Here is a 9201-nt window from a genome sequence, read left to right on the forward strand (position 1 = left end):
CCCCCGGGGCGCACTGAGATGGCGATTAAGACTGGGCATGGTGATGTGTGCCTATAATCCCAGCTCTTGGGAGGATGAAAACAGGAGGATCACTATGAGTCCGAGCTACGTAGTGAGACCTGTAGACGCTGTAGACTAAAATACATTTTAAAAAAAGACAAGACAAGACTATATCAACAGCACACTGTATCCCCTCACAGGATGCTCTGAGATGGGTCTGTTTTAGCCACTTTCCTCCTTGCTGAGAAACCCACAACTTAAAGAGGAAGAGGTTCATTTTGGCTTATGGCTTTCCAAGGGTTCAGTCCATACTTGGATGGCTCCAAGGCAGAAAGGGCATGGTGGAAGGGCCTGGTGGAGAACGGCTGCTCATCCCAGGAAGTGGATGGAGAAGGGGAACCTGGGAGGCAGATCCACCCTTCTGGGCCACGCTGCCCATGAGGCCCCACTTTCAACAGCACCCTCAGCTCTGACCCTTCTGCTGATTAGCCCAACTGAAGAGATAGCACACCCATAATCAGTCATCATCCAAATGCCCCACCTCTGAAAACAAGAGCCTTCTGAGCATTCAGATCTAGTGTTCTTGCCAAAAATGCATGACCTCAATCCAATCACAAGAAAACACCTGAGGGACACTCTATAAAATAACTCAACAAGCGTATTGTTTTCAAAGTATTAAAGTCATGAAAGACAAAAAAGATTGAGAAAACTGTTACAGTCTGGAGAACTAAAGCAACAAAACAAGTGATGCAACAGAAGATTTTTGTATTGGACTGGAAGAAAGAGGATGTTGGATTAAAACTTGTGAAAGCCTAACAAGATCTAGAGTGTAGCTCATAGTAGCGAACCAATGCTAATTTTCCATGGCTTTGATAATCACACTAGCATTACCTATGATGTAAACAGCAGAAGAAGCTGGGTACAGAATATGGAGAGACTCTCAGTATAATTTTTTGCATTTTTTGTACCTCTAAAATTATTTCAAAATTTAAAAAAATATATATTTTTTGAGACAAGGTCTCTTCTCCAGACTGGTGTGGAACTTACTATGTAGCCCAGGGTGGCCTCAAACTCACAATCCTTCTGCCTCAGGCTCCCAGTTGCTGGGATTACAATAGGTGCCCACCAAAACACCCAGCTTCAAACTAAAACATTTTTAAAGGCACACTAAAAGTTAAATGTTTAAATAGCAGCATACTAAATTCCTTTTTTCTTAATGATCAAAAAATGGAGATATCTTGTTGTTATGATTTATATCTAGGTTTCTCCCAAAGCCTCCACACCATAGGAGGGGCTGTGGGGGAGGGGACTAGATCAGGGGAAGTGATTTGCATCAGTAGATTAGCACACTGATGAATGCACAGCTAAATATGATACTGGGAGGTGGAGTCTGGATGGAGGAGGCGGTCACGGGGCTGTGGCCTGAAGGGTCTGTCTCCCTCCTCCCCCCTTGGTGTCTCTGCTTCCTGCTGCCTTCCACGAGCTGTTTTTCCTCTGCCATGCTGCCTGCCTTCAAAGGCAGCTCCTGACTATGAACTAAAACCTCTACAAACTCTGAGTCAAAATAATCCTTTCCATTTTTAAGTTGTGGGTGTCAGATGAGTAGTTAGGATGGGTGAATTTTTTGGCAGAGGTCTGGATTATCTGGCACACTCCTGAATGGGAATCCTCAAAGCATCTCTTGTATGGACTGGGCCCTAGAGTCTCCCCCACCTTCTTCATCCTTCAGCTATGTGGATGGCAGAGAACACAAGACATTTATTATTTTTTTAATTTTTGAAAAGTTATCTGGTTAATTAGGATATATAGATATAGAATAGGCCATTTGCAATAGGCTTCCAAGTGCTGGGATTACAACAGGTGTCCAGATTTTCTCGATAGTGATTTGTTTACATTTTTAATGGTTTTTGGTAGGACTTGACACACTTTTTTACATGGCTGAATGTGTCAAGGTTTTTCCTTCTGAACTTTGTATTGAACCATTTTCACTACCCCACTTTATAAAGGAATTCACCTTATATTTTAATACTTTAAGATATTATGTTTTACAGCTGGCTAAAACCTAAATATCTGTTGCACATAGACCTTATCTTTGTATTCAGCATTAGGTACATATCTAATTTTATACTGGTTCAAATCACCTTCCAGTTGTCTGTCTTTTCTCCACTTCTTGCAGTTGCCACCTGTACCCTGTATTGCCATGTCCAGTGCAGTTCTTGAAATTCCCAGGGGGAGGATAGTGGAGAAGGAAGAAACAAAGATAAGAGTCAGAATGTAGAAAGCTGGTGGGAAAAAAGAACTGCCCGACAACCCCAGTGTGCTAGCAGTGTGTTACAATGCCAGCAGGCCAAAGCCCTCTGCCTAACAACTTGTCCATCGGGCTCGCCTCGGGCACCTGTGTTCTCAGGGCTGGCCTTGCTCCAGCCCTGCATTAGTGATCCATCGCCCGCTCAGCCACTCCCATAGTCTATTAACTTGCCCTAGAAACTTAGGTCATTTCCATATTTTTTATTCTATTTCACTGATCAGTTAAGCCACACCTTTTTTTTTTCCAGTACTGAGATTTAACCCAGGGCCTTTATACTGAGTGACATTCCCCACCCCTCACCCGCTTTGTTCTGAGATGGATCTCACTAAGTGACGAGGTTGCGCAGGGGCTAGGCTCAGACTTGAGTTCCTCCTGCTTTAGCCTCCTACAATGCTGGTATAACAAGTGTATACCACCATGATCAGTTGGTGATAGAAAATTTTTAATATCTTTTGATTATCAAATAAAGCTCAACTTGACTCTTTGCTCTTTATATGAACTTTAAAATTCATTTGCTAAGTTCCAGAATATGTTAGCATTTAAACTAAACTGTGGGGGCCGGGGAGATGGTTCAGTGGAATAAGCACTTGCCTGGCAAGTGAAAGGACCTGAGTTCAATCCTGGTTCCACAAAAAATAAATAAATAAGGGCTGGGGAGATGGCTCAGTGGAATAAGTGCTTCCCTGGCAAGCGCAAGGGCCTGAGTTCAATCCCTGGTTCCGCGAAAATAAATAAATAAATAAATAAATAAATAAATATAAATTGTGGTGAATTTAGGTTATTTGGTATGTTTATATTTCAAGTTTCCTATCCAAAAAAATAATGGTTTCCTTCCCCTTGTTCAAGCCTATTTTTGTATCCTTCAGGGTTTCCCAATGTAACACTATGTACAGTAAGTCCTAGACTTATGAACATTGGAGTTGTGAACTTTCACAGGTAGACTATGTAAGACTCACTTTATTCATTTATAGTAAGGGAAAGGCTTATGAACAAATCTAACGTGCAAACAAATCTCTCAGAATAGAATTTATTTGTAAATCAGGGATTTACTGTATATCTTATTACATTTTTGTCTATAAATTTTAGCTTTTTATCACTAATATAAATGGGTCTTTTAATGTATTTGGTACAGTGTCTACAGGATCTCACTATGTAGATCAGACTTGTAGTGATCCTCCTGTTTTCAGCCTCCCAAGTGCTGGGATTATAGGTGCGGGCCACCACGCCCGGTCTATAAATGGGTCTTATCTTCTTCCATTATATAATCAACGTAGGCACTCTATGTTATTGCAGGTGGATTAATTTTATTTTAAAAGTAAGACTTCTGTTCACAGTGGTTTTTCCATTGATTCTTTTGGGTTTTCTGTATATGTGCTATATATGTAACAAATAAATGATGCTAATTTTTGAAAATGAAGCTAATTTTTCTTCTATCTTCTACCATTTCATGCCCAGTACTCATGTTTGCATTTAACTTATCTAGTTGTGTTAGCTAACACCTCTAGTTTATACTAAATAACAATAGCAAATTGTAGCCATCCTCATCTTGTTCCTAACTTTAACTGAACTGTTGTTCATTCCTCATTAAGAAACTAGATTTGGAGCTGACATAAACATTTAATGCTAAGGAAGTATTCTCTCAATTGCTACTTTATTGGGTCTTTAAAATTATGAATATGCATTAAATTATGTCACATATAGGCCTGTGTAAAGGGAAAATCCTGATTTTTCTCTTCAGTTCTATTAATATGATGAATTACATTAATAAACTTCCTAACATAGAACTATTTTTACAGTCATGAAATAAGTTTCCTCTAATATGCTGTTGAATTTTGTTGCTAATATTTTATTTACAATTTTTGCATGGATATGCATCAGTAAAATTGTTCTTTACAGTTTTTTATACCATTTTTATTAGTTTTTGTGTCAATATTATACAGAAAAGAATTTGGAAGTTTTCTTCTTCTTGTTTTCTGAAGGATATTAAATACCAATAAGTCTAAAAAATTACTAAGTTTCACAAAATTCTCTTGGTGAGAGCACTTTTTGGAAACAGGCTATTGATTCTAGGGAAATTAGTGTGTCTAAATGTTCTGTCTTGCCTGGGCTCAGTATATTTTATTTTCAAAAATCAGTTGATTTTTAAGTGCATAGTTGAAATGTTTTCATTATATTCACAAGGTTGAACAATTATCCTGTTATATAATCCTGGACCATTTCTATCATCCCATGAGAAACCTTTGCATCTCCTGTCATCTCTCTCACCCTTCACCATCTCACAACCAACTTTCTATATCTGTGATTGTTCCTCTTCTTGTACTTCATACAAATGTCAGATGTACACCTCAAATCCCTTGCAGTCATGTGGAGTAAGCTTTTCAGATGTGGCTGAATCTAGAGTTTGTGACTGATTCATGATCCAGTGCTGAGATTAAAGGTATGAATGGTACACCTGCCCTAGGGCAGGTAGCCTGCATATAATATAAGAGGCAGAAAGGTTTCTTCTGTCCTTCTTTCTTGTTGCTTTTGCTATCTTCCACTGCCATGAACTATTGTCCATCTGCCATGCCTCCCTGCTTGGATACAGCCAATTATGGACTGAAACCTCTACAAACTGAGCTAAAAAAACCTTTCTCCTTTAATGTTGGGCATCGGGTGTTTTGTCTCAGCAATGACAGAAGAGTAACTAAGACACAAGGAAGAATCTAAGAGAGAATAGAAACAGCTGTCGCGTGCGCAGCATGTCAGCTAACTGAAGCTGATGTGGAGACACCAGAGTAGTCCCATGACCTTAATGGCAACAAATACCACTCCAGTGCACTAAGAATGCCACTGTGGTGAGCTTTGTGCTAGTCTACATCTATAGAGGGTATCATTATTTCTTATATTGCTCATTTTCAAATATATCCTCACAATAATCCTGTACTAAGAAAACTTAAAAGATTATTTGAGCCCCATGCATGATGAAAGAGCATGATCAGATTGACAAAAAGGACCCAGGTCTCCAGATATGCCCGGGGACATCAGGGTACATAGCAACAGTTTTTGGCTTATGTCCTTTCTCTATTTCTTTTCTTTTTTTATTATTTTTACTTGTTTGTAGTACATGCTTGCAGTGCATAATGATTATACTCATCATGGAACCAGCACATGTACGTAACACATCTTCATTTTTCTTACGTTCATTTCCTCTCCTGTCCTTCTCTTTCCCAGCTTTCAAAGCAAATGAAGATACTACCATAATGCTCTCTGCTATACTTAAAAGGACTTACACTTCTCAAGTCAATCCAGTATTATATTTCCTATGTTACAGAGAATGGCTTGAAGCTACAGAGAGCAGAAACCTGGAAGCCACAGAGGGTATACACAGAGGTCACAGGTCTTACCTACCCAGGGGCCCCAGGAAGCACTCCCTGACACTACCAATCCTCAGAGAAACTCAGGCCTCCCATTTTTGTAGCCAAATATATTAGCTTTGTCCCTGGAACAAATTACTCAGCACCTACAATTTAAAGACAGAGAACTTAAATTGGGCTCATGGGTGCAAGAGTTTCAGTTGATGATGCACTGGCTCCAAGCCAGAACAAGATGGGAGAAGGGTGTGGTAAAGCAAAGCCACTTGTTCGAGGCAGGCAGGAAGCAGAGCAGGGGAAGAATACCAGCTGGTGAGAGACAAGCCCCCAGATGCATGGCCCCAAAGACTCCCTGCCCAGGACTCATCCAGCAATGAGCACAGCGCTCCCATGAAAGGGACACTGCTCCAGGAGTTTCTTAATCCAGCCAGACAGATAGTTCCACTTGACCATAGTCCATACAATAAAACCCAGACAATGTAAGGTATAGCAGATGGACAGAGACACTCCAGGGTCAGCCAAGACTGGTCTCTCTCTAAAGAGCAAATCCAAAAAAGGTCTTATCCAAACAGCCAGTAAAGTGCTCTGAATTGGGTGATCTGAACTCCAGTGCATTCTTTTGTCACAATGCCATCCATCCTACCAAGCAGCTCCAGTCTATGAGGCCTGGAGTATAGCTTACTGGGCTACTTGGGCCCCTATGTCCTTTGTGATGCCTTCCAGTATGCTCACACTTAGGTCATGTACCCACTAACCTAAGCTTGACTCAGGAGGCTCCACCCATTCCAGACCTCCGCTACCAAGAAGGCATGAACGTGAGTCTCACCCTGGCTTTGAACAAACTTCAAGCATGTAAATGCTACTGCACTACAAAAGTATGTAATACTTGAATATGAGGCAAAATTAGAAAATAATGTTATATGCATTTCTTTGTAAATGTATAGAATATTTCTAGAATATCTGGGAACTAGAACTGTGGTTGCTGGTTCTTTGGAGGGGAACTAGGCAGCTAGTAAAAGGGTTAGGAGAACTTTTCTTTGCACTTTATTCTCTTTGGGCTTCTAATCATGTGAGTTCTATTCAAATGTAACCCCTTTCCTGATTACTCTTTATGTCCTGTAACTGCTTAAGTTCCACTACTTTATCTCTCTCTAATCTTTTTTTTTTTTTTTTCCTCACTGCCTCTGACCAGGTCTTTATTCAAAATAAGCTGTCCAAATTTACGGTACTTGTATGGGATAGATTTTGAGAATTTATGCAGCAGGCTTCTTTTCTTCACCAAGTTTCTTTTCTGCTGGTTTCTTGGGAGCTGCAGGCCTTCTCCCCAAAGGCTTCTTCACAGGCTTCTGGGGACCCGCAGCTTTCTTTTCTTTCTTCTTTTCCACAGGCTTCTTGCTGGCAACCTCCTTCTCTTCCAATTTGGCTGCCCATGCAGCTGCTTTAGTCATAAGGATCTTGTGATTCCTGGCCTGGCAAAGAATGGTGTTCCAAAGCAAGGGTTTTGCATATGGGTTCAGCTTCAGCATGATTCTTGGGTTCTTCAGAGGATTCTTCTTCAGGACTCTTCAATGGATCTTCTTGAGTGGTGCTCGGAGGGCTCTTTGGATCTCTGGACTCTTCAAGATTCTGCTCAGATCTGTATTGATCATCTTGTACATAGGCAGGTTATAGTGACTCTTGAGGATAGCAGCTTTTCGCCAAGTGCCATACAGCTCATCTAACTTCCAGAAAGCACTTTCAGTCCAAATGCAGAAACACCCCACATGCCCACCAGGAGCAAGTTTCAAAATATTTAGTTTGCTTACATTGAGCAGAGTAATGCCCGGGGTACTTCTAAAGGCCTTGATGATGCCATTGTCTTCATTATAGATGATGCAAGGTCCCTTGCGCTGGCTGCAATGGTGGTTTCTCATCTGGCCCTTGCCAGCCCTCATTCGCTGAGAAGCATAGACCTTTTTGATATCATTCCAGGCCTTAAGTTTCTTTAGGAGCAAAACTGCCTCCTTCGTCGTCTTGTAACCTTCAACTTTGTCTTCCACCACCAAAGGAAGTTCTGGAAGTTCCTCAATTCAATGATCTTTGGACATAACCAGTGCTGGCAAGGCCGAAGTGGCCAAGGCCGAGCAGATGGCATACCACTTCTGGGTTGTATTGACTCTGCGGTGCCAACGGCGCCAGGTTTTGGTTGATGCAAATATGTAGCCTCCCCGACACATACTGTCAAAGGCATCCTGGCTGGAATGGTGGGTTCCACTGCCATGAACTCTGGGAATTCGAACCACAGCTCTGCCAGTCCCCCAAGACTCAGCACTGGTCTGATGACCTACTAGTTCGCTGACAGCATACGGCTGTCATTTTTCCACAAGTGGGTGTGAATAAAATTCACAATATCTCGTTGAACTGGAGTCTTGAACACAGCAGGCAAGGTGACATTTTTGCCAGGTGACGTTTTTGGAGTACACAGATATCAGGGGACGAGCACAAGCCATGGCAGGGAGAGGAGAAGGCCCCTCCCCTCCCCTTTCTCTCTAATCTTGTTTCCTATCTTTTTTTTTTTTTTTTTAATGTATTTGGTACAGGGTCTCACTACACTGCTTGACCTTGGCCACCCCGGGGTGGGGGCAGGGCCCACACGGCACGTGGTGCTGGGCATCAAACCCCAGTCCCTGCGCTTGCCTAGGCAGGCATTTAGTCTGCTGAGCTATCTCTACAGCCTTTGTTTTCCTATCTTAAACAAACTGTATTTCCAATCCCAATCAGAACAATACTGTTCTCAGAATTTAACTATGAAGATTAACACTACCTATCTCTCAACAAGAAAAATACTTGCTCTTTAGGAAAGGAAATTATGCTTAGAGGATTTATTGTTTAGCAGTCTAATAAAAGGATAAAGTCTTTGACTAATTCCTTATTAATAATTTTAGCCCAATCACAATTATAATAGCATCCAATTACAAACAACTCAAATTTCCAAAATCAGGAGCTACAGGAAGTAACAGTAGAGTTATACACCCAAGCACCTCAAAATCATTATAAATTTTACAACAGTGCAAATATATAGGATGTCAGTCATTCAAGCACAAAATACTCAAGTACAAAGCAAACATTTTAAACATCAAAGCACTCAGAAAAACATAAACAAGCACTTCCAGGGGGAAAAATGACAACAGAATCCAGACAACAGGAATAAAAGAAGCAAGACCAGTGAGACTAAAGGCAAACCAGCATGATGGCAGCTAGCAGCGACTCTGTCCAAATAGGAAAAGAACACACTGCAAGATGGAGAAGTAAAATACATTTTCAAAGAGCTAATTTCCTTATCTCTAAGGAAAGAACTGATGCTCTTTCTATTTGAAATAGATAACATTTTCTAAAAATCTAATTAAGACTACAGCCTCTTAATGTTTTTCTTAATCTTTTCTAAATTTAAAACAATTATTAGACCCAGTCCTAGCCCAGGTCCGGTGAGTGTGTGGAGAGCTTCCTGCTACCCTGCGCCGGCGGGACCAGTCCCAGCCCAGGCGCAGCGTGGGCCGGACC

General features: G+C 41.2%; 1 protein-coding gene and 1 pseudogene across 1 annotated transcript in view; both read right to left on the reverse strand.

The window, feature by feature from the left end:
* Positions 1-9201, reverse strand: part of Efcab2 (EF-hand calcium binding domain 2) — a 111800-nt gene that overhangs the window by 71519 nt on the left and 31080 nt on the right. The gene's annotated exons all lie outside the window — the stretch shown is intronic.
* On the reverse strand, positions 6915-8159 carry LOC101578719 (annotated as a pseudogene).

Source organism: Octodon degus, unplaced genomic scaffold (genome assembly GCF_000260255.1).
Source record: "Octodon degus isolate 3935 unplaced genomic scaffold, OctDeg1.0 scaffold00017, whole genome shotgun sequence".
Taxonomy (NCBI): Eukaryota; Metazoa; Chordata; class Mammalia; order Rodentia; family Octodontidae; genus Octodon; species Octodon degus.